The sequence below is a fragment of the Halictus rubicundus genome, chromosome 7 (genome assembly GCF_050948215.1).
Source record: "Halictus rubicundus isolate RS-2024b chromosome 7, iyHalRubi1_principal, whole genome shotgun sequence".
Classification (NCBI taxonomy): domain Eukaryota; kingdom Metazoa; phylum Arthropoda; class Insecta; order Hymenoptera; family Halictidae; genus Halictus; species Halictus rubicundus.
Window position 1 is genome coordinate 7,405,507 of NC_135155.1, and position 25,422 is coordinate 7,430,928.

General features: G+C 40.6%; 1 protein-coding gene across 4 annotated transcripts in view; it reads right to left on the reverse strand.

Moving 5' to 3' along the window:
- Positions 1-25,422, reverse strand: part of Ten-a (Teneurin-a transmembrane protein) — a 1,070,822-nt gene that overhangs the window by 760,437 nt on the left and 284,963 nt on the right. For all 4 annotated transcript variants that reach the window (XM_076790528.1, XM_076790527.1, XM_076790526.1 and 1 more), the window contains exon 2: positions 1,193-1,228. The gene's annotated coding sequence lies outside the window, so the exon portion shown is untranslated. The remainder of the gene's footprint in view (positions 1-1,192; positions 1,229-25,422) is intronic.

The window sequence follows — 25,422 nt, forward strand, 5'->3', positions numbered from 1 at the left end:
TTTTGAGCTACAGATCTCCTGGGATTGACACGTGGATTTTCGGAATTTTCTTGCCAAAATTTACAGGAATACACAAGAAACTGTTAAAAATTTCTGGTTCCTGGAGGTAAAGTTTAACTCGTGTGCATTTTGTTGTAAATTGCAATCAATGAATTTAGATAAAGAACCACTAACAATATATTTTAGAAAAATTGATGAACGGTCTAACCAAAAGCTATGAACTCACGAAAATCACAAAATACAGTGCAATTAGCAAAGGACTTTTTGTGTAATTAATTCTAAGGACCATACAAGCGATTGACCATTGCAAACACAAGCACCGGAAAAATTTCAAACGAACTATTCACCAATTAAGCCGCCAAATTAATACACGTTTTTCCCAGAAATTTAGGGAGGGGTCGTCCTGCTTCTGCCAGCAACGGCGAATCGCGAGGCAAACGCTAATGCCGGAGTTTTTCTGAACGCGAGCATGTACATAGATTCCCCCGGTGCCTTTCACGGCTAGTGTAACCTAAGCGCTTTGATCGTTGAACGTTGATAGCGTCGATCGCGACGTTATCAGCGATATTCGATTTTCCGGTCGAACGGCTGGCTGGTTTTTCCGGGGCGTTTCTGAAAAAAATACGCGCGTTTTTCCCGGCGCGGCGGTGCGGTGGCTCGGTAGGCGATTTCCTGCAGCACGTAAGAGCGAACAGGTGGCTCGGCCACCGTACTAATCGAATCCCCTTTCTCGAACGCGATTATTTAATTTGAAACCTATACGCTGAACATCGAACACGATCCCCCTCCCCGATGAAATTATATTCTTCCACGGAGCCCGTATCGGCTCTGTTGACCAGCGTGCGAGCACTAGCATGAACTCTTTATAGTTCGCGGGGGACGGAATTGGCTTCCATTATCGGAATAAAATTTCACAGAGTAGAATGCCCCGATCGTTACCGGACTTGTTTGCTTTGGTAAGCACGCCCACCGCGTAATGTGTGCCGCGACACACGACGAAACTAAACCGTTTATGGCTGCCCGTTGCAACGACGTTTTCATTGGAACACCGTTGCCACTCCTGCTGCTGCTTCTGCGGCTGTTAGCCAAGGCTCGCAAGTAATACGAGTTTTTTGATGGGTTGTAACGGGAGCTTAATTATCATTGTATTAAGGTAACTTTTAGCTTAACGCGCCCTGTTCCGTTAACTCACCTATTGTTCTTGGCGTTGGAGAGGTCGGCGATTGTCCTGCAACAGAAATTGCTGCGTTAGGTTTCAAACTACCAACTTCGTGAGAGCTGATTAAGCTAGAATCTATATTGAAATATTCCGCGGGGGAAACCGAGGGCTGTTACACCGGAGCGCACGCTCGGTGGTTGCGAAAAACCTGTTCGACGGCAAACTGGGATTTCTGTTGTAGTGACTTTTCGAAAAATACGGCTTTTCAAGCACAGTTTGTGTTTGTAAAAATCTGGTTGCACCAGTTCACGGTTATTTGCAAAGAGGAAATATGGCGTGACTAGAACAGTGAAACATATTTATATTTATTATATTTTTAAGTTGTTCTGTAGATTTTGTTCGAGAACACTAATACTAAACTAAAGTAAACTAAACTCTAACACTAAAATTTGCTATACAATTGCTTCAATTTATAACTAAACTCCTATAAAATATTCTCTGAAGAAGCTTTCTCATTTTATGTTTATTTACTGAAAATCGCAGGTGAACTTTTGAGAGGTCATAGAAAAGGGTAGATTTCTTTTTATACGATTACGTTGAAACGAATATGGAAAAAATTTTTTTAAACTCTGTGGAGCTGTTTGAACTACTCAAACTTCAGTAGAGAAAGAGCAACTTAAGTTTTTCAATCTGTTCTCTAACAAAAAAGGATCGTTAAGAAGTCAAAAGTTCGAGAGTGTGAAAGTAGAGACGTCATACTGTAAAGCCAGCACAGGCAAGATGATGTAAAATTTTTTTACAAGAAGTTACAAGAGTTGAAAGACGACAAGTTGTCGATTATAATTCAGTGATCCTTGAATTTTACGAGGTAGAATATTTACGAGGACCTTCTATTAAACCATGCAAAAGTAGGTCAATTTCAAGAATTTATTACAAGGAAAACAGAATAATATGTGATTAGAAAATTGACCCTAGTGTATTCAGCCATGATCCTTCATTCCAGATAAATTCTTGTTATACACTGTACTTAATGTACAAATTTGGTAAAGCTCAATATTTTTCAAAATTTAGTGAAATTGAACATGTGCAAAAATGTAGGAAAGTTGGAAAATTAGGTCGACCTGTGTAACCACTGTGCCGTGTACAGGGCGACTTTTTGCAAATTTTTTACTAAAACCAACAAACAAACAAAAAACGAGAGCTTATAAAACAGTATAAAGTTGCCTTAATTCATGAAGAAAAGCCCTTTTATTTTGAAAATTTAAAAGAGACTAACAAACTTGCGACGTCTAGTGTTTCACATTTAAAATTTTTACTCTGCTATCTCGCGTTAAAACTTAAAAAAAAAATATCACAGAAGCCTTTTGCGACTACAATTCTCCTGGCAGTCGAACGGTTAAAAGTTAATATTTTACGGTAATTATATGTAAGAGGAATGTCCCGATTGTATTATTCATCGATCGCGATAAAGATTTCTAGTCGTCGGTACGAGCATAGTGGGCATCACGATACTTTGCATAGTTGCGGACGTTTCGCGGATGGTTTCGCGCCACGCGAGACTCGAATATCGATTCGGCGAATTAAAGTAGTTTAAAGCTGACCAAGGATAATTTATTGCGCCTAATCTAGCCTCATCACTTAACCGGCAACTGGGTCACTGGACGAGGACTCATCATCCGCGGGAAGTCATGTACTTCGCAGTCCGCGTTACGTAACTTAATTTGCGATGGTACCCGGCTTGAAAAACGGATACGCTCATGATTAAGGAAATTAACAAATGAATCACGTCACGCCGCTCGTTTGACTGGTCGTAAAGAGCGAAACGTCTAAATCAAATGGCGCCGTGGTTTGCTCCGGGCTACGTGGAGCTGCTCCGAAATGTTCATGATGGAAGATCGTACCTGGTTTTATTATTGAGCTGTACCACTGCACGAATACTCTTGTGTGTATTCAACAAATTATATTAATGCATATCATACACGATTCTTCAGTATTTGGAAGAATGCAGAATGTAATAAACGTTAATGAAGTATTTTATTTAGATTGTTGGTATGAACAGAATGTAATAAACTTTATTAATTTATTTGTTTTATTTGAAATTTTGCTGTGACACAGGATATAATAAACATTAATGAAATACATGTTCTATACGGAATTTAAAGGCAACTTTTAATATGATACATTTCATGCATTACATTTTGTTAATAAAATATAATAATAAAATATTATGTACAATGAATAACGTAAAATAAATTCATTATATGTGGAACGATTCACTTTATTAACGTATTATACTTAGTAATTCGTTTTATGTTTTAAGTAGTATTAGATGTAGTCAGACCTACTCTATTTCGGAGTTATACTACTGAATAAGTGGCATGAAGTGAATTCATGTTGTTTGCAGTGATATTATTGAGTTACACTGTTGTAGAAGAGATATTAGATTTTATTTCAGTATTATATTACTGAATATATTCTATGACGACATTTTTAATTAACGTAAGGAACATTTCTGACTTATCTTACCGTCCAATTGACATTAGCTATAATCAGATCTACATTTATTTAATAATTCTATCGAAGATTCAGTTCGTACTGAATTCAGGTGAACTGTACTAAAATTACGGTGTCAAATTATTATCCAAAGATAGTTTGATATGATCGTATTCGAAATCATTAACCTGTACTACTTAAAAGTGGCACAAAGTATTACTGTAATTAACTAAAATTATATTGTTGACTCGTAACATTGTGCAATTACTATTAACAATAATTAGTCTTATACGGCTCCCATTTGTGCCATTATGTATTCAACCTTTAGTATATTCAAACTATACATACGTAATGAAATATTGAGTTACGCTACTGAATATCAGCTGTACTTGTGTTTCAGTTGTAATATGGTATTGACCCGTACCACTGAAAATAATTCCATGAAAGCCTTTTGCACGCTTTATCATAAAAATCATCAAAACTTCTACAATCTATTTTTATGCAAAATTTTGTGTAAAAATTCAACCCTCTACTTTGATGGAAAGGGTGAATAGAGAGAAAAATCAGGCTATCGGCTTTATGGTGATTCTCCTTAATTAAATGAATGAAAAAATTCCGAAAAAATCTTCCACGTAGCAGCTGTCGAAATTGTGTAATAAAATTTTATGGAATATTTTTATTGCAAGTCTTGAAAATCCTGAAATATTGCACATTGAAAATTCGAGAAATTGAGATTTTTAACAGAAGCTTAAAGTTGCCATCATTTATATTTTTATAGTAACCACATACTATTATACCTACTGCCCCTATAACTTTTAAAATTGAATGGTAAGGTGTGCCATAGTTAAAAAAGAATAAATACTGTCTCTTCCATTTTTTCACACCTGAGAAAATAAATTACTTTATATAAATTTCTCCACTTCCTTACTCGATAAATAAAAAATATAACTATTACCGGTAAGAACACGATTGACGTAACGTTTAACTGTCGCAATGCGGAACCCAGCCAACATTTCAAACTTTCATCCCTCAACGCCCACATTTAGACCCACATAAATTGACCTTCAATCACACCCTCCTTATTAACATTTTTCCTAAAAACCACCGAACAATCCCGCATCCCTAACAAAGCCGTCACGACCGGTAGCTCGGTGAAAATTTCATAACCAGCCGAATTAATAGCGCCGCGAGGGGGCTTAACGAACTATGCAGATATAATTAGCGAGCAGCTACGATGAGATCAACAGCCAGGCCATTCGCGAGCCAATTACCGGCCAATTAGTTATACGCAAATATTTCGCGGTGTCCTGGGGCCGGACGATTATTTGTCGTCGAGTCGTTAATCACGGCAAACATAGGGCGTAACGACGATCGCGAGCGACCGGAACTTAATCCGATGGAAACACGGCCAGATGAAAGAACCCGATAATTTCTTTTTCCGGGGGGCCTGGCCTCGCGCCGATATTCTGAACGATTATCCATCGGATTTATCGCAGGCAGCGTATCTCGCGGGCAGATGCACGCTCGGATATAATTTATTGTCACTTCGCGTTCCGAAAAATGCCTTTACTGATTCATCCGCAGACGCATAAAAACCACGCAGCCCATAGATTACCCGGCGTTCAGCCTCTTGTTCCCGTTTCTATACGCACACGCGAGCCCGCTGCATTATGGAGCCCGTCGCAAATTTTTTTTCGCGAACCACACTGTCGCGACTCCGACCCACATTGCGGAACGAAAGTAATATTTCGGACTATAATGTGCCGCATCGAGCAATTAATTTCATGTACATTCCCTTATTTTCTATTTCAATGTTGAAGGGATTGTGGTTTTAATGCGGTGTCAGCAATGTATTTTTTCTAATTATTTTATTTGTGTTTTATGTGCCTTTTCAGAAGTCTTGTTCCTAAAATTAAAACTTGGATTTTCGGCATTTTCTCGCCAATATCGACAAGGTTACGGAAAAAAAAGTTAAAAATTTCTGGTTTCCTGAGGCAAAGTTTAACGGTTTGAGTTCATACGGCTTTTATCATATGTACTTGCACAATATAAAGTACATGGAAGCGTTCTGAAGTCCGGAGATTAACCGTGGTAGGTTTGGTCTTGAACATCGTCAATCCTGGAAGAGAGACTAACAATTCGGTGCGCCTTAATTAAAAGGATTCCTCAAGAGAAAGCCGCGACGTCCCAATCAATGAGGCAAGGGAACAGACAATGAACAATCATTCGTTTCTATTTATGCAAGAATTCCTGGCCGTGCCGTTCTTCAAACGACGACAGATCTTTTCCAGGCTCGCACAAAGAAGCGCCATATTTTCTTACCGAGTAAATAACGTCAGTACCACGAACACGGGCACCGTGGCAAAATGGAATTGCATATCCTGCCGTGTATAAAATACTATGTTATCATCCTTTCAGTGGCGAAAATTACGAGAATCTCGAGCTGGTAACCAGAGCCGCTTCTATTAAGCTTCGTCTTGAACGCTTTATGCTGCGTCGCGACGTGATAATGGAGTTCTCGAAAGTCGGATTATCTTGTGTACGCGTTCCGGAATCTCGAAAGAATGAAAAAAGGGAAAATAGAAGCTAGGAACAAAATGGGAGGGTGGGGGAAAGAATTGTGACGTCTCTGCGGCGCGACGTACATTCAGCGTCGCCAGACGAGGGGTGGGAACAGGAAAGGAGGGGAAAAGGTTACCCCCTCTATCTCTGCCAGTACCGGAGTATCCACCACAGTGACGAAACGTGTCACGTGACCGCGCCGCGGCGCAAGCGTCGGGATTAGCGCGGAATAAGGGGAAGTTAGAGTGGGGGCACTAGCCTTGGTGACACTGCGTAGTGAATCTTCTCCTATTTCAGAAATCTACTACACTTCATTTATGAATTATCAGAGCGTGTCTTCCGGTCGAAACCAATTTTTAATGTGCAACGCTGCTGGCAGAGTTATGCGAGTTCAAAGTTTGGATTCATATGACTCCCACTTTTTCAACTAATTAAAAGTATTGTAACTTTGTGATTTATTATCGGATTATCATGCTACTCTATCAACGTTGGTGTTATCTGACGTTTCGTAAAGCAACATACATTTCAGTTTCGTTACTTCATTTTACAGTGGATCCGAAGCCGTTGAACACTACATTTCTCGAAAAATTGTCGATATTTAAAGTGTGAGAATTTCGTGAAAAAAAATCGTACAAACATAAACCTCGACTCATTTTGAAGCCTGATTTCTCTACTTTCGCAAAGCCCTTTTCACTTTTCTCTAAAATATTTTTACACGATGTAGCAGGTGGGAAGTTGAGGACCCGCGTTTCCTAAAAAATTCTACAAACTCAACCACCTCCAAAGACTTTAAAAAATTTTTCTCGCAAATGAAACTGCCATCAAATTGAAGATTGAAGCGTCCTCTTCACAACGACTCCTTAAAAATTAATCTCCGATTTTCTTTCACTGTTCTATGGATCAATAACCAGGAACAGATTAGGTCATGTGAAGCCCTCATGGGGTAATGAGTCATTCCTAATGACCTTTCATTCAAAGTTCGATGAAACGACTAGAAAATATCGTACACCAATTTTTAAGGTATTGTCATAGAAAGGAAACTTCAATCATCAAAGCTGTGGTAGTTTTTGAAGCAGCAGTGTTTTTTTTCAGTAGCTGTGTGAGTATTAATATACATGTACGTGAGACAAATAAAGATCAGCACTCTAGTAATAAATAATTCTAATTTTTACTCCGACAAATCTCCATTCGCTTCAATAAATCCAGAACAATTAGAACTGGACAATTACTAGGTTACCCAAGCGTCAATTGTTCTCTTACACAATCGTCGAGAATTTTACAGCGTCTGCAATATTTAAGGAATTCCCTGGAAGTTCTGCGAAGTCGGCGATACCTATTGGCTGGAAGAAATCCTCCGGAGAATACTATTATTTTCGGTGTCTTGGGTTTCGCGACTTAAACGTTTTATCAAGCTAATGCTTCACTCTTCGGCCTAGTATGCGAAGTCGCGAGAAGATTGAAAGTTTCACAGCAGTAGAAAGAGAAGGACGAAGGGAGAAAGAGAAAGCTCGGAAGCCACGGAAAAGATAAAGGTCTGCCGTGAGTCTGGACAATGTGCTCCGAAGACAGACGCCTTTGTCCCAGATTAGCGCGATTCCTCGACTTCCTAGACGAAGTCCTTGAAACTCGACGAAAGATAGGGGGCAGGATATTGTTTTCTCGCTATCTAAACTGTAACTTCGACCAACTGCACGGGCGGAGGACGTAGAACGAGGTTTTCAAGATCACTCGACCATTGCTAGACGTCAGCCTTAAAGAATGAGACACGTTCAACAAGAGACCGAAACGAGTTTCGCCGAATCACGCCTTGAAATAACATTCCTGACTGTGGGCATCTATAGACACCAAAAATACAAAACAATATTTATTATTTCCCGAATGATCAACCCTCTAAAACAATTCAAAGAAAATATTAAATTACATTTCATCAATATTTCTGACTCTGGGTATCTATAGACACCAAAAATACATAACAACATTTATTATTTCCCGAACGATCCACCCTTTAAAAAAATTCAAAGAAAATACTAAATTAAATTTTACTAACATTCCAGACTCTGGGCATCTATAAACACCAACAGTACATAACAACATTTATTATTTCCCGAATGATCCCTCCTCTAAAAAAATTCAAAGAAAAGATTAAATTAAATTTTATTATTACTGTTTGAAATGACACCCTTCGATTTTTGTCACGAGTGCATAAAACCCTACTGATGATCAATTACAAGGACCCAGTAGGTGAGGTATGATCATCCTGGTCCACGGTTTAAAAGTATATCGCGATCCCCGCGGGAGAGCCCCGACGACACCGTTGAACGAAGTATACGCAAAGCAAGACTTTTCCGACGGGCACTTTAGATGTTTCCACTGCGCCGAGTATAAAGCTATTTATGTATCCCCGTTTCCCTGGGAAAAGGAGTAGTTTTTTCCCCGGTTGGTGAACATAACGTGGAACCTTTGAATGTTCAAGAGACGCTCAAGAAATCTGTAATACGAGGGGGCCTCGGCACAATAAGTGGCTGCCGCAGTGACGTTAAGACCGAACGCAACAAAAATTAACAACCGCCCCACTGTGTCGCGAATGGCCATTTTAGATGAAACATTCATATACTCTTCTTTCGGAATGTTTACTGAGCCTAATTATACCCATAATAATTCATTTAATAGCGATATACGTATCGAAATCAATACGTGAAAACTCCGAACAGTAATACGGCGAAATCGTACGTTTATATTTGTTCTAAAGAAAATTATGTCAGAGTAATAAATATGAATCTTTAAGCCTCTATGCATAATATTCCATATTAACGTAAGTAAATATTTACACTAATGTTCACAAAGTTCGTTAATAAAGTCCTTTACAATAATTTTTGGAGGTTTTTTAAGTACCATTTTTCTATGCCGGGTAGCTGACTTTAATAAAGCAGAACTAGAAAGTCTCAAAAGATCCCATCTTGAAATTTTTATTGCATTAAGTTCAAACTGTATAGAAGGGATTCTGACAAAAATCAGCTGCAAATATCTGTTAGCCTGCCTGTCACAATTTTTTTTAAATCTTTATAACACCGATCTGTGGACCGAATGGGCATTCCAGGAAAGCCGAAGGAAGTGGCTCCGAAGCTAGCAACAAAGACATAAGAAGGTTTAGGTTTGGCCACACAAGGAAGAATTCGGGTGTATCTACAAACTACGACTTAATAGCAATGCTGTTAATTATTTCTGATCCCATCATAAATTATTATAGGGTGATACCGCAAAAAAATACAAATTTTCTACCGAAATGTGTGTTAAATCTACTTTTAATAGGAACTTCCGTCTAATCCCATAACTTAGTTGATAGCGACAGCGATATTAGCGAAGAATTATTTTTATATTGTTATATTTAGATATTATTGTTATACTTATTTAATATTATATTTTTATATTCGTTTCTATAATTTATATAATAGTTTTCAATATAAATATTATTTTTAAAGGTTCTACATATGTTGAATCTCATTTCATAACCTAGCAGAAAATTTCAATCGGTTTCAAGAAGCATGAAACGATCTATGATTTTTTTCCACCTGGAACGGCCATTCGCGACACTGTGCGATAGAGGATGCTCGGTTGACTGCGCGATAAATTGTTGTACGCGCTCGCATATGTTGAAAAATAGGTCTCCGACCGTATACTATCATGGCAATATTCCTTAAAAATTGTAATTCAATCGAGTCTTCAGTCTTCTTTCGCATTCGCAAGAACCTTTTGTCGTTTCATTAGTCTCATCGGTATACGTCGTCTTGCGTTTCTCGCGGGACATCGAAAAGGCGGTGGCAGGAACAAATTTTTCTCTCAATTACTCCCGCTCACCGGCGCATGAAAGCGCGATCATTAAGCATTCTATTTTTGCTTGCGACAAGTTCGAGAGCGCCGCGACCGGACACAATCGCATCCAGTTCTCCGTTCCGGCGCAAAACCGAATTAATTGGAGCGATGGACCGGCGCGTACACGGGTCCTTCGCCGCGATTATCCGCGATGAATGCGAGCGTACGTCGACGTTCGAAACAATAACCCGACACATTCATTAATGCTCGCGGACGATTAGCGTTAGTAAATCTGCCGGGCACACTCGCCGCGCAACTACGCGATCCCAGCTATTTACGCGTGTCTTTTGTTCGATCGCGGCACGGTTTCCATGTATCGACGTACCGGGTGTTTCCGAAATCAGGGAACAAGCTGATGGGTACAAGCAGTGCTCATCCTACGTGCTGAAACGAGTCCGAAAAAAAGAAGTAGAAAATTTTCATAAAAATCCGGTGTCTATTGATTATGGTGGCGCTTGCTCCGGCGAAGAAGATTTGTTTAGGAAAAGGTTATGTTTGTTCACTGTCAAATATCGAACGTTTTATACGCAGCAACCCAATATGAAAATGTTTTGGGAACTCGACTTTTCGTATATGTTTCCCGAGAATTTGTGTACTAAATGTGTCCTATGCGCCGTATAAATATTCAATAGTTTCTCGTTGAGCACACTGTATATGTCGAGTTCCCGGGGGCTTGTATATCGTTTGTCGTGAATGCCCGTGCACGTGACCCGGCGAATTGCCGCGTGGCCATTATCACGCTCAACAGAAATTGAACGGATCGCCGGCCGGACGATCCCCGTAACGACCGAAAACCGGGACAACCATGGGGGTGGATCGGCGCCGGACAAACCGGTAAAAAATTCACGGCGATTAACGACGGCCAATGGCGTCGCACGGCCACCGACCAAAATATATACCGGCGCCCGAAAACGAGAATTGGACAAGTGCGATTCGCCGGCGCGTGCTAGCCTGCCGACCGAAAAATTATTCATAGACGTATCGGCCGTAAAGTTGAATCCGTAATGATCGAACGGTGCGGAACGCTGCCAGCGATGCGGATCGATCGCGCTAAGAAATTCCGTTTCGTACCGAACCCCTGCTGCGCTGGAAAATGGAATATTCGTTTTTCCGTTCGAGCAGTTCCTGTTTTAATTGTTTGAATTTTTTGGTCGCCGAGATACTTACTTCTGTTTTTATGCAAAACAAAAATTGTTTGCACCGATTACAACAGAAGCCGTATGGAAATTTATTTCCTGCTTTATTCATTTCAGTACTAGGCTCACGGGGCACTAAAAGTGACCATTTCGTATTAATTTATAAAAATAACGGAAATGTATTTATTCAGATTTTTAACGATCTTTATTACAGTATTTGAAATAAATTTGTTGAATAATTCCTCACAAGTGCATCTTTACAATCTTAATAACGGTAGATTAAAAAATTTAGATTAAATCTAGTGTTAATAAGCTGAAACTAATAAATCAATGTTCTTACTTTTTCCAGTCTGTCCACTGCTTTAAATTGCTCTTATCCATTTTTACCATAAAATCTGCAGTGCGGTGCAGCAGTGGAGAGCATATTTTTCATGAAGTGGAAATCATTGTATTTAGACGAATATACTCGTCAGGAAGGAATGCGCAAGCTCTGTGTCATGACGAATATTCTCGTCCTGAAGAAATGTTTGTGCTCTGCCTAAACTGTGGATCTTTATGGAGAATGAAGCAGATACTCGATAAAAATTAACTAAGTTTATTAATAATTTGGACACATTGAAAACAACAGAACATTCTCAGATTTTTATCATCTCCTACGTTTTAAACATTCTGAATTAATGATCGAACGGTGCAGAATGCTATCCATGATAATCCGAAGTACCCCTATATTTCCTTACTCGATCGTCTTCCCCACAAAGGAGCATTTATTAAAATGACAACGGCAATTAAAGCGTTCCGGAAAAATTGTAGCTTTATTGCCGCCGTTAATAGCGAGAGCACGCGTGTGCGGTTGACTTTTCCGCGGCCGCCGAGCAAATAAAACGCGTCCCCGCGCGTTTTTCGAATCTCTTTTCCGCGCAAAGCCTGCGCCCGTGTCGATGCAAATTGGATGCTCTAGCGCGTTGAATAATCGACGAGGTTTTGTCGCAATGGCGACGCCCGAGGGGCTATTCGCTAACAAGATGTCAATGCTTCGAGCGAGCGATAATAGAACGAGTCTTCCGCACGGTCTCCTTCCGTAACTCGTCGAAACGGGACACGTTATACCTACGCGAGGTTCAATCAAGTATAAGCCGGACCTTTTTCTTCAATTTTGTACCTATAAAATTTATTACAACGCTTTCGGAATATCGAAACGTTCCACAAAGCTGAAGTTAACCCCTTGCGTTAAAATGGCGTCGTAAGTCTCGAACGCTAAACTTGATTATCAGACTGCGAATTTTTATGCAAAATAACCGGGTACAAAATGTGTCGGACATACACTGTTTTATAAAAGTTACAAGACTGAGCTTATTTAGATTTGTCACAATTTTTAAAATAATGAGTAAAGAAATTTACTGGATAATTTCTAAAGGAAGCATTTCTATGATTTTAATAATTCAGAAATAAAAAATGTGAAGCTGGTCATTTGCCCGGTCGTGGTAGAGTTAGTGTTAAGCAGTATAGTGCACGGTGCAGATAGAGTGTAAGACAAGTCTAATTCAACTCCCGTTCGCTCCCACGTAAATGAGAACGTATGCAATGCGTTCGGTTAGCATTCAGGCGATCCTTGTAAATACCGATTCCATCTGCGGTTGTAACGCGACGAATCGTTCCCGCAGGAGCTCGGAGTTGACGAAAACGGGAGGGCGGGGAAAAAAGCGCACGCGGGAAAACACGGTTTGTTTATTTGGTTTTCCATCGGACAGGACAACCGGCCTGTTTACACGACGTTCTTACAGCGGGCAGCTTTTCGGAAAAAGTTTCGCTGCGTTTCATGGTTTGGTAGCGAAATGTTTGGGAACGTAACGCGGCATCGATCCCCTGTAGTTTCCGTGCTCGCGAACATTGTTTATGAAACCGGAATATATATGTATATATATATATATATCTATATATATATGTATATATATACTGTAGCAAAAAACGGGGATATGAAGCTTTCATAAACCGGGGAGGCTACGATAGCTTTAAACCGAAAGAGGAATAAAAAGCTCGACGGGGAAAAATTGTGGAATAATAACGCCACGGCGAAATAACTACTGCCGCGAACTATAGATTGAATTAGAATTTTCTCCGGGAAGGAAAAGCAAACAAAGATATCGCACCGGTTGTTTGTCGAATCGTCGTTCGGGACAGGTTTGGTGTTTGAATGTGCGAGCGCAACGTCGGCGCGTGTCTTTGCTCTTCACAGTGCAACGAAACGACTTGACAGCGACCGAAAATCTCGTTTGAATATTTTCATCATAGTGTTCTGTCTGTCCGTCGTGTACGAGAGTGAATAAGAGACAGACACATGTCATTTTCATAATGAGTTTGAAAATATGAATTTTTCGCAATTTTCTTAGAGATCTAGTATGCTTAATATGCTTAATTTATCATAAAGATGGATCCATGTGGAATTATTCAACAAATTTATTGAGCGAAGTTTCAGACTTTCTTTCTATCCAATATTTATTTTTTTTTCTCATTAATGCTTTATACATTTGACGTCGCAACGATCATATATTAAAATACGGACTGAAATACATATTTCAGAACAGTTAAAATTTTTTGAAAGCCAGCGAATTTTTCTGCAGAATAAAAATGATCCAAGTCAATTTTAAGAGAACAAAGTTAAAAGACAATGTCTTTCAGAATTGTTTGTGATAATGTCTTTTCAGTTGCCTATGTGACCTATTCACCTCTGTCATAAATGCATAAAATCCGCAGTCCAGTTATTAACATTTTATGCATATACTAACCGTCAGAGTCCTGCCTGTTCTAAGCCTATGCCTGGGACATTTCTGACCCAGGCCGATATTTCGCTACAGTTTTCATTCGATATAAGGCGATGGCTCGGGACCGGCTTTCGTCGTATTTCGGATGGAGAAGAAGAAGCGGGAATTTTCTTATTTCGAAATAAAAAACATCGTTCAATAAAAACGAGGGCAAATATAATACAATTCTCTCTGAAGTGACATAAATTTCTGAAAATCGATTTTTCACCGTCGTCAAAACGTTTCGACTCACTGTCCCGTTGTATCAGACGAGACGGACACTTGTGCGGTATTGCCGCGGTGAATCACTGCGGGCCGACAATTAATTGGGTCAAAATCATTATCAGCCCTTCCCAGGGGTTTAATGATCTCGACCCTGGCCGTTCAACTTGAATTACCGCTGCCACGGCACATTCGTTATCGTATCTCTCAGATATCCACGCGCATGCACGCACTACGCGTCGATCCTCGGATATGGGACACGTCGCGCGTGAGATAATACGTCAACAAGATCGACTCGGATTGATACAAGTTACGCTTGCTCGATTAAACGTTCCTGTTCCGCGAGATCGACGAAAGATTTGACATTGACAATTCACGGCAATATACTCTCCTTCAAAAAACAATTGAACGGCTGTCAAGAAGGGCGTATGTTGCATTTCGTGAAACTTACAGGAAGAGATTATTTTTTACCACCATAATATATCTCCTCCGAAACAAAATTGTATTCGAAAGAATTTTTTACAACGAGCTATACATTTGGGAAATAATTGCGTGAGAAACCTCAAATAGGACACCCTGCATAGGTCACTATCAATTTATTCAGTAGCCCTACGCGACTCGAGCAATAATAAAATAATTGCACTGAATTCTCGATATATGTCAACAACACGGGTCTTGCCAACGACACATATCGTCCAGGAGACATACCCGATCCGTGTTTTGTTTACACTCCTCGGCGTCCGTGGCCTCTCGAGCTTCCCGCGGTAGTGGGGATAATTCCGCGACGTTTATCATCCAGGCTTTGGCGACATATGTAGAGAAATCACTGTACCTTGAAAATTTTCTAAAAAATTCATTCGTACTTCGCCTGGCAAGCTAATCCCTCCAGCTGTCCCATAACCCTCGAACTATTTGGTTCAATATTAAAGAACTAATTCTATCGTAAAGGGTGTACAAATATTAACGCAGGCCACAGTAATTACCGGGGGTCCCGAACGGGGGTTGGACCCCTAATAAATTCTTCGGGGATTGCGAGCATCTCCCTCGGCCGCGATAAACCTCGACGGAGGAGGGTCACGGATACACTTACGTGAGGTACCGGCGAGATCATCAATTTTAAAGTTACGCCGGTGGAAGTTTATTCCGCGGCGCGCAAAGGCACCGGCCATTGTGAAGTTGTTCAAGTTGTCGGGGACCCGGCACAGACTTGTCCCCATCCCTGGAGCAGTTGCATCTCCGCAGGGGAGAGCGAAGGGGACAGAGGAGGGCGCCCTCCCCCCCCCCCTGACCGAAACCGCACATTCGCGTACACTTCGCTTGGGCGAAATGCGACGGTGGCCTGGTTTAAAGCGTACGTGCAAAGGAAACCATTCAACGGGACCCCGAGCTCAAACACCGGTTACCTTCGTTCGGGGCCATTTGTTTCCGCCTCCTCTCCCCCTCCCTCCCCGTCCAGCAACCGATGCAGTTATTGCGTTTTAATTCGTCGCGCGAACTCGCACCGTCATTTCCGCTCGCCCAGTCTCGCGCCGATGAAAACACGCTTCGAAAAATACGCTGTTTTGATGCTATTTTTCGCGGCACGCCTGCGCGGCGACGCTTCCGGTTGTGCTGCAGGAAAATGTTTTTAAAAAATTGGCACTTGGCGATATTATTTTATTTTTGCTCGACTCACTCAGAGGCTTTTGACGAATTTATATTATTAACCTTTAGCGGGCTGGTAAAATGGGATAGTATAAGTGAGTATATTTATTGCTAGAATTAATATACATATATGAGGTATGTCGTATTTTGTTTAGCTCTAGCTACTATAGGGGTTTTCTTGTCTTGAAAGGATGACCTGGCAAATTTTCTAACCTTTTGCACTCAAATGGCGACTCTAAGTTGACGCTAAAAATTGCTTTGTTGTTGCTTAAAAAATGTTTACATTGCTCTGGTTGTATGTAGAAGTTCCAAAAATTCAAGTGTTATGTTGTTCAGTACCGAGGGGGACCATCATGTGGTGGGACTTTTATTTTTTCCGGTGGACACTCCAAGGTCAGGTGAAGGTCGCCTTTCTTTTTTTTTAAATGGAATGATATGTATTTTTATCCACCATCAAATAGTGCGTTTTAAGATAAGTTCAATGACCTATGACTCAAGGTTATTCAAGGTCAAACTTGCAGGGAAGGTATATGTACCTATAAAAGGAAGTAAATCATGTTGAGTGGAAATACTCTAGGTCAGAGGAAATATCTTGGTTTTAAGGAGGAATAATTTTATACGAGGAATAATCTCCCAACAGCTACAATTTAATCATGCAATCGAGACACACGCGCGTCCACAGTGCGGCCTTTAATATCTGCACAGACAGCTGGAACACAAGCGCATTCAATTAACAGTGAAACACATCGAGATTAGTACTTGTTTATTGTACGAACTATCTCCAAACCGTTTAATTACTGCAGGACAAGCGGACAGGCGTCGCGAGATATTCCAATCCCATTTATCTCGCAGTGTCAATCGCATTACAATTCTGTAATAATCATAGGCTCCGCGTTGCTTCGCAGGATTCTTCTGCTCTCGAGGAACGAGTCTACCGAAGCAGTAAGAATGTGATGCCAGGCTGTCGCGTGTTCCGAGTCTTTTTCATTTGCATGGAAAGCGAAAAGATCGAAGCCAGCGCTAACAACGGAGTTGCGAAGCGAGCGGTCGGTTAATGAGCACAGTGAATCATCATTAAGCACGCGTCACGGAGGAAATGCAGTTCGCCATTATCGAGCACACATTATACGGAGAACAGAGTTAGCCATCATTTAGGGCACATCGCGCGGATGGTACGGTTATAATCAAAAACACATCAGAACAAACTCGATCATCATGCGGTCGAATAGAATGATAACGGGCAAACTGACGGTCACGTGAGCGACAGCACGCCCGAAAGCTCGAAATAAATATGTCGGAATCAAATTTCGAAAAAAAAATGGGGACAAGCCGCGGTAACCGCAGTTCACCGCGTAAAATGGCATTCGCAATAAAAAATCGGAGGAAACAATTCCAGGGATTACTTCCTACATTATGTTTCCTCTCATGTTACTGAAAATAGTATTTCAAATTTTTATTTCTTTGTACAAGCGTATTATACAGGGTGTCCCAAATATACTTCATTGAAAGATTCCTGGGGTCATTTGGAGTAACTTTTTCCTTTACGCCAATATTCTCCGCAGCTTCGTTCAGCAGTTATTAACGAAAAACGTGGACCAATCAGAGCGCGGCTACTGCGGAGGGACTCGGGCTCGGTGACGCATCCCACTGAGCGCGACGCTGGCATTGGCCGAGTCGGAATCTGTCCGCCGCAGCCGCGCTGTGATTGGCTCGTGTTTTTAGTTAATAACTCCTTAACAAAACCACGGAGAACATTTCCGCAAAGGAAAAAGTTACTTCAAATGACCCCAGGAATCATTCCTTTCAAGGAAGTACATTTTTGAGACACCCTGTATACATATATCTATTTAATATTGTACGCATTTCATGTATATATCTTTTAACACGAACTTTACGTAATTTGGAAATACACGAAGGAGTTATGTATTATTTATTGATTAGATATCCAAAGCAGTAGAAATTGAGTATTACTTATGATCAGCCGTTTGAAGAAGTACAAAATCGAGTATTATTTGTGAGCAGATACTTCAAGAAGTAGAAAATAAAAATTGACCACAATTTTTAGTCTGTTATCAGAAGAATTATAAACTGGCATATATTAAAATGTTTAAAGCAGCAAGAATTGAACATTATTTACAGTAAAATATTCCAAAGAATAAAAATAGCTTCTGTTTGTCGTCAGACATTTCAAGAAGTAGAAAATAAAAATTGACTACAATTTTTAGTCTGTTATCAGAAGAATTATAAACTGGCATATATTAAAATGTTTAAAGCAGCAAGAATTGAACATTATTTACAGTAAAATATTCCAAAGAATAAAAATAGCTTCTGTTTGTCGTCAGACATTTCAAGAAGTAGAAAATAAAAATTGACTACAATTTTTAGTCTGTTATCAGAAGAGTTATAAACTGGCATATATTAACTTTTTATAGCAGCAAGATTTGAATATTATTTACAGTAGAATATTCCAAAGAATAAACATAACTTCTGTTTGTCGTCAGACATTTCAAGAAGTAGCAAATGACAATTATCTGCGATCAGATATTAGAATAAGTAGAAACGGATGATTATAAATGATCGCCCTCGACCGGTCACTTAATGAGCACGGAAGTGTCCGAGTTACGCGCAATTATCGTCCGTTTCATTACACAGCGGCGGCACAGTGGTGGGCGCACGCATGAGGGGTTGTTAGTGAAATTCGTGAGATAAGGATATATCAGCACGGAATATCCTATTCGCGAGTCTTCGCACGAGCAGGACGGGACAGCCTGTCCCGGATAACGGATCAACGAGTAATCTCCATTATCGTCGCAGCGCATATGAGAACCTCCAGTTGGCCGATGTTCTCTCCACTGTCCACCAAAGGATACGGTTACGAGGATCGTACAGCTGGACCGCGAGGAAATTTCGAGGAATACCCCTGCGACGATACCGAAGTCCGTACGTGCGACCATAAACCCTCGGATACGCCGATGAACCGCGGGAAAAATTTCGAATTCCATGTGTCGGGTCACTCGACATCTGGCTGTAATTTTCGACACGAATCTGGCGCAATCGATACTGAAATCCTCGAAGCGGAAAGATGCTTCTACGGATTAGCCTCATAAATGGAATCGCTCTTTATTATACTACCCAGCTAGTGAAAAATTCAGCCGTTATTTGTGTAGAATTTTTTTTTTCTTATTACACACAACAACGAGGAACGACGAATTAGGTTGCACCCCCCCGGGATATTTTCGAAACCGAAAACTGCATAGTTTTCGAAAGCGTCACTGCAGAATGACCCGTCGGGCATAAAACGAACACCATGGTACTCGTGTTTGCTGTCCAGGAAACGGCAGAACTGGGTAAATATGGATGCGAATCGTTTACGAAATTCTATACAAACAGAAGCCGCGTGGCAGTCGCCAGTCTCAGAGCGGCACGTTGCAACAGTTGCAGTTGCAGCCGCATTCCTCTATAATTACGCCCGCAGGGCGAACATTTTTTCGGATTTTCTGTCGAAACAATTATTACAATTTCTACAATATATGTACTTTTAAATGAGCTAACTGTTGAAAAATGAAATCCATCCATTTTTCTAGAACGAGTGTCCAAAAGTCACATTTTTCCTGAAGTAGAATCGACGATGCATGGTCAGACAACTTCTGGGAGAAATGCTGTCACTCATTTTTTTAGATTGCGCATCTATAAAATTTCTGCAAATTGTACAATATATGTACTTTTAAATAAGGTCCTCGTTAAAAGAAGATGTCCATCAATTTTTCAAAAAAAAATTCCAAGTGCCGTCATAAGTAGAATAATATACGTGGTCAGACAACACCTGGACGAAAGCTTGTCACTCTGTTTTCTAATATTTCTCAGCAAAAGAATGAGTACAATCAGTATAATATATATACTTTTGAATAAGGTAGCCGTTGCATGAGTAAGTTCATCAATTTATCGAGAAAAAATTCGTAAAAGTGACGTTCCACGATAGCAATAGCTGCAGCAACGTTCCTCGGCAATTACGTCCGTCGGATAGAGTGTTTACGTTTACGGTCGATATTTTTACATGTAACGGACCTCGGGCAAGGATTTATCGCGTGAAGTGGCCATTCCGAAGCTGGTATCCTCGCCGCTCTTCTGTTCCTCGTCGTTTTGCCGAAGCGTTCGCGGCAGAATGTGTTTTACGAGACGTTTACGGAGCCGGCTCGCTCGAGCGTCGTCTTAAGCGATCGAATTTTCTCCCCGGCACCCGGGATAAGAAAAAAGACAAACGCCCTAGACCCGTAGGAATTCTAACATAATTACGGACGGAGCTCGTGACTCTGGAAAAACTAACCCAATACCCGCCCGTCCGGCTACGTAATAATATCGTTCCCGATTTTGACGATTCCCTATCAGCCATCGATCGACTCCATTCCGTCGCATTGACCATTTATTTATTGTTCCATTATCCTGCGATTTGTTGCTCTTCCTCGAGAAATATGTTATTCCATTTAACGCAAGAATTATAGAAGTCGAAACAGTTAATCATTGCATAATAACGATTTATGTAATGACTCCATAAAGATGAGTAGCAAATTTTGTTTAAAATCTTCTGCTTGAAGTTGTCAGTTAATTTTACTGGCCTAATGCAAATTTATAACACTTTAAACTCTGATCCCAGCATGAACTAACTGTAAAACATTAAAACAGAAAATTGCCGAATAAAATTCTTTCCACAACTTTATACGAAGCAATCAAATTTGCACCCAGTCCGTAATTTTTTATATCGACAATTCTGGATCAAGAAATTTTAAAAAATCCTGCAATACGTAGTTCAACGTCTGCAAAATGTCGGAATTTTTCCAACATTTTCTACATAAAAATAGCCAGTAAAAATACACCAAAAATACCAATACTCGATCATTCCCACCGAAATAGGAAATTTCACATAAAGGGGAAGAATGGCGCACGGGAAAATTCCCTGAATCGAAGAGCGTTTTTAACCTTATCCCTTCGAATAAATAGAACCATCGATTCGAGAATATTTAAGTAACCCGGTTATCGTTCGCCTAACATTTCCGCCCGTTCCGGTTTAAATATTTCATCGGGTGCGCTAAAATTTTAATTCCCTGACGGAATACGTAAGTCGCTCGGTAGAAAGTTATTAGGCTCCATTAACTACGGCTTAAGTACGGGGGAAACAGTTTTCAATGTTCCGAGGCGAGCCTTCCGGATTAATTAGAATAATTCAGTTTGAGGCGCACGCCGTGCCTTTGCAAAAAGCTGTGCGTGCACAATGTCCCCGCGGAGCGCAGTCGTTCGACCCGGCAGTTGAAAAAAGAAAAAGAAAAAGAAAAAAAAAAGAGAAAAGGAAAAGTGCAGTGCACGTTTACCGAAACGATCCACGAACACGGTCTCGGGTTACTTAAGTTTATTGCCGGAGCCCCGATGGTTCCGTTGCAGGTTCGCCTTTACTTGCAGCGCCGCCCAAAGTGAAACGATGAAAAAGTTGCGCTAACGGGATCCCGTGTTGCTCCCCCGACCTGTGACCCGTGTAATTAAATATGAATATAATTACCAGATAAAAATGTAAGGCAATTTAGGAACGCGGCCAAACGAATTTAATGAAAACACCAGCGCGCGCGGTTTAAATTCGCAGTGAAACGCCAGGCTTCGAAAATTAACGAAATGTTTCGCGTGGCCGATCAAAATTTTGTCGGAATCCTTTTTTCTTTTATTTTCAGAACAACCGAAATGGGGATGTTTATGTTTTTGTTGTGTGTGTGAGCGTAATAAAGTGCTCGAATATTTTGTGCAATATTTACAGTGACGCATAAGTGTCTGTGTACAAGGATTAATTTGATTAATTTGTTATAGTTGTTCTTAAATGAAGTTCTTAGGGTTAATCAGCAAAATATGACGACTGAACGTTTTCATTTTATTTCTACTCAATTATTTCATGTATTACGACGATATTAGACGTTTGAAGGTCAAGGTTAGACGTAAAGTTTTAAATTAGCTGTGAGTTGGGTTCAGTTCAGATCTATCTCTAATAGATTGGTCCATTTTTGTTGTTAAATGAAGTACGTGTTTACAGTGTATACGTCACAGAAAAAGTGTAAGTTTCATAAATGTATCTACATACTTATTAGTTGCTTTACGTATCAATATATTTAAGATTTTATTTAATATTTAAGATTTTTTGTCCATTACGAATTAAAACTGAAGAACGTTTTGTTTGATACATCTACGAACATTCGAATAAATCAAAACGAATGCATCCGATAAATATAAATCCTTCTGGATAAAATATGACAATGCACATGTTACGTACACAACAATACTGATTTATTTATTGTTACGAAGTAAACCGTGGGCTCACTTTCAATCGTATAAAAATATTGAATTGTATTATATCAAATTCTATCCATCATGCTTAATTAGACAGACGTACAAATATAATAATAAATAATATATAAATAGAGAATGTTGTTTATTCTCCTTTATCTCTGTCGTGATTTATAATCATCTCTGTTAAAATAAGCAATTGAGTTGAATAAAATTGAACGCAGTGTGAGTAATATGCAACACTGTTTGTACTACATGAATGTAAAAACTGTATGCTCTAGAAAAAGTTTTTAAATTTCGCTGCATGCAAATACATTTACCTTTCAAATTAGAATGTGCATACATTGACCAGTGGGCGGGTTCATTTACAAAATTATCATATTTGCTGTACCCTCTATATTATTCATTGAAAACGTTTCAAAAACGGGTCAGTTACTATACATTACATTTCCAAAATCTACATAGAACAATTCTACAAGAAAAGCTAAGTCGAAAATGTAAAATAAAATTTATTCATCGAAGCCTTCCTTTCGCAGATAATCAATTCCAAGAGTTCCTTCGACACGAATGCATTTAGAAGAAGTAGAATTGAACATTCATGGCCAGACACGGTCACTGTCGCGTCCTACTTTCCAATATTGATTATCTCAAAAACTGATCAAGATATCAAAACATCTTCTTGTATCTCCCCGACTATTTTGCACATAGAATTCTCAAAAAAATTTATTTTCGGTAAAATAACAATTTCGACAAATGCAAAACTACGATAACCTGTGCACGCTATTCTTTAATCCGAATTGTTTCGGAAACGAGAAACCATATGAAAAACTTTTTCAATTTCGATTTTTCAACGTTTTCGGGTAGTTTGTAAATTAAAAAGAGACTATTCATTTTTTAAAGAACCTTTTTCACAAAAGAATATTTTATTTTTTGGACGATTTGGGGGATTTACCACGTTTGGGGAAACAACTTCTGAGAGATAGACATTGCCTTTATGATTTTGAAGAAAATAAATTACCACAAGTTGCAGAATATATGCACGTTCGTATAAGGTACTTGTTAAAAAAAAAAAATAAATCTACTCATTTTTCCAGAAATAATTCCTAAAGGTCACGTTCCATAAGAAGTAGAATCAGTCGTACATAGTCAGACACTCTGCCAGTGCTGACTCTGCTCTGACTAACCCTATTTTTCAACCTCGATTATCTCCAAAACAAAACACGCTACCCAAAAACTTTTTCCCACCATTTCAACTAAGCATTGCCCATAGAATCCACTCCCTCGATCGTGCCGCGCAAACACAAACGCGCACATCCGTAGCTAGACAAACTGTCAGAAGACTCGTCCAGCAGATATCCGCCAAGTAGCTGGAAACTGTAGTCGGACATCGGTTCGCCGACATCGTTTCGTTTCACGGATTGGTCCGTTAGGGAGCCACCGCACGGAGAAAACTTTCGTCGACGAATTAATGTCCCCGTGACAAGATTAACCGTATCCCGTGTCTGCGGCTAAACAAAACACGCACGCGTGCGGCGACAAGAAATCCTCGGCGAGGGGGCTAAGCTTGAGAAGCTGGGACAGAGAGGGAGAGAGAGAGAGAGAGAGAGAGGCACGGCACGCTCTCGTCTGTCCCAAGTTAGCCTCGTCCCCGAGTTTGCCCCGAGCCTGGGATAATTGTCGGTGAGTAACGTCAGACTCGCCTAAGTAAGATTTAACTCGGTGCAACGCGGTATGATTCGGTTATAACTCGATATTAACTGTAACGAAGCACGTCTTGCCTACTCCGGCGGGGCTTAAGCACCATCGGGTTAACGAAGAACCTATGTGCGTCTATACCGGCCGGGTTATGCTCGACCCGCAAGTGCATGGGTGCAACAAGAGTACACCGTTGCAACGGAGGGAAGACGATATAGCCGCCGCCGTCGCCGCAACCCTCGGTTGTTGCTGCTGCGAGAGAGACAGAGTGAGGGAGGGAACAGACAGGGGGGGGGGTAACAGTTACGGCATACGGTAACGCGCCAGTATTGACAAACATCTTCATTAGCTGTCGGGGCTGCTTGTGCGCTATCTGCCTACAAACGCCCTATATACCCCTCGCCGGAGTCACTATCTACCTGCGGATACCTACGTTCCGACGACCCAACCGGCAGACACGCCGTCGATTCGACGGGATTGCCCTCTAATACGAACTGAAACGACACGTGCGTGGCCGGTTACCCTACCTCTTCGGCCCGCGATGCGCCGGGCTGCATTGTGACATTGACTGATCCGATGCGCTCTGCTCCCGCGCTCCCAGTTCTGGATAATGCAGCCTTTACGCTGCACCCACGGCTTCATTCTGGTGATAATTAGACTGTGCGTCTTTGTGCGAAATGAATTGAAATTCACAGAAACCAGACAAGCATTCCCTCTTACTGCTCAAACACATTTACATCCTCAAAATCCTTTGATTTTCGTATCGTTTCGGGTTACACCCGCCCAGTTTTGTCATAAATGCATAAAACTTGCTATTTACAGTGATTTCTCTATGTATGTCGCCAAGGCCTGGATGATAAACGTAGCGGATTCGTCCCCACTACCGCGGGGTATACGCGGGCTCGGATATGCCTCCTGCACGATATACGACGCTGGCCAGACCCGCGTTGTTGACATATATCGAGAATTCATTGTACTATTTGTATTTTCATATGTGATAAAAATTCACTTTACTTTATTTAACCTTCTTCAGTTTACTCGGTAAGCATGTTAATCGTATTATGTGCCATATGAATCTTGAAGGGTTTTTTTTTAAACGCCCTTTATATTAATAAACACAGTACCCTCGTCTATAATTTTCACTAGATTGCTTCAAAGAAGAACAAGAACTGAAAGAGATTTAGTAAGAATTTAATGGGGTCTTACTTCGAATTTTTGTTAATCGTCAGGGAGAATTTAGAGTCGAGATTAAAGCAACATAGTTGTCGCAGTGTAGAACGGATTAAAGAAAGTTTTATTCGACCGGTATCCGGCGATTAGGGATTCGCGAAAGTTCGCGCCGAAGATATTTGTCTCTGCCCCCCGAGTCGAAGCACAGTTTTCAAGTAGAACCAAAAGGTACCATAGATCTACTGGGCAGGGGCCCAGGGTAGAACAGTGGGCGGGGGTGGGGGTGAGGGGGCGTAACTGCCGAGGCTAAGTCGCCGAATTGTCCACATCCGAGGAGAGGACGAAGGTACACGGG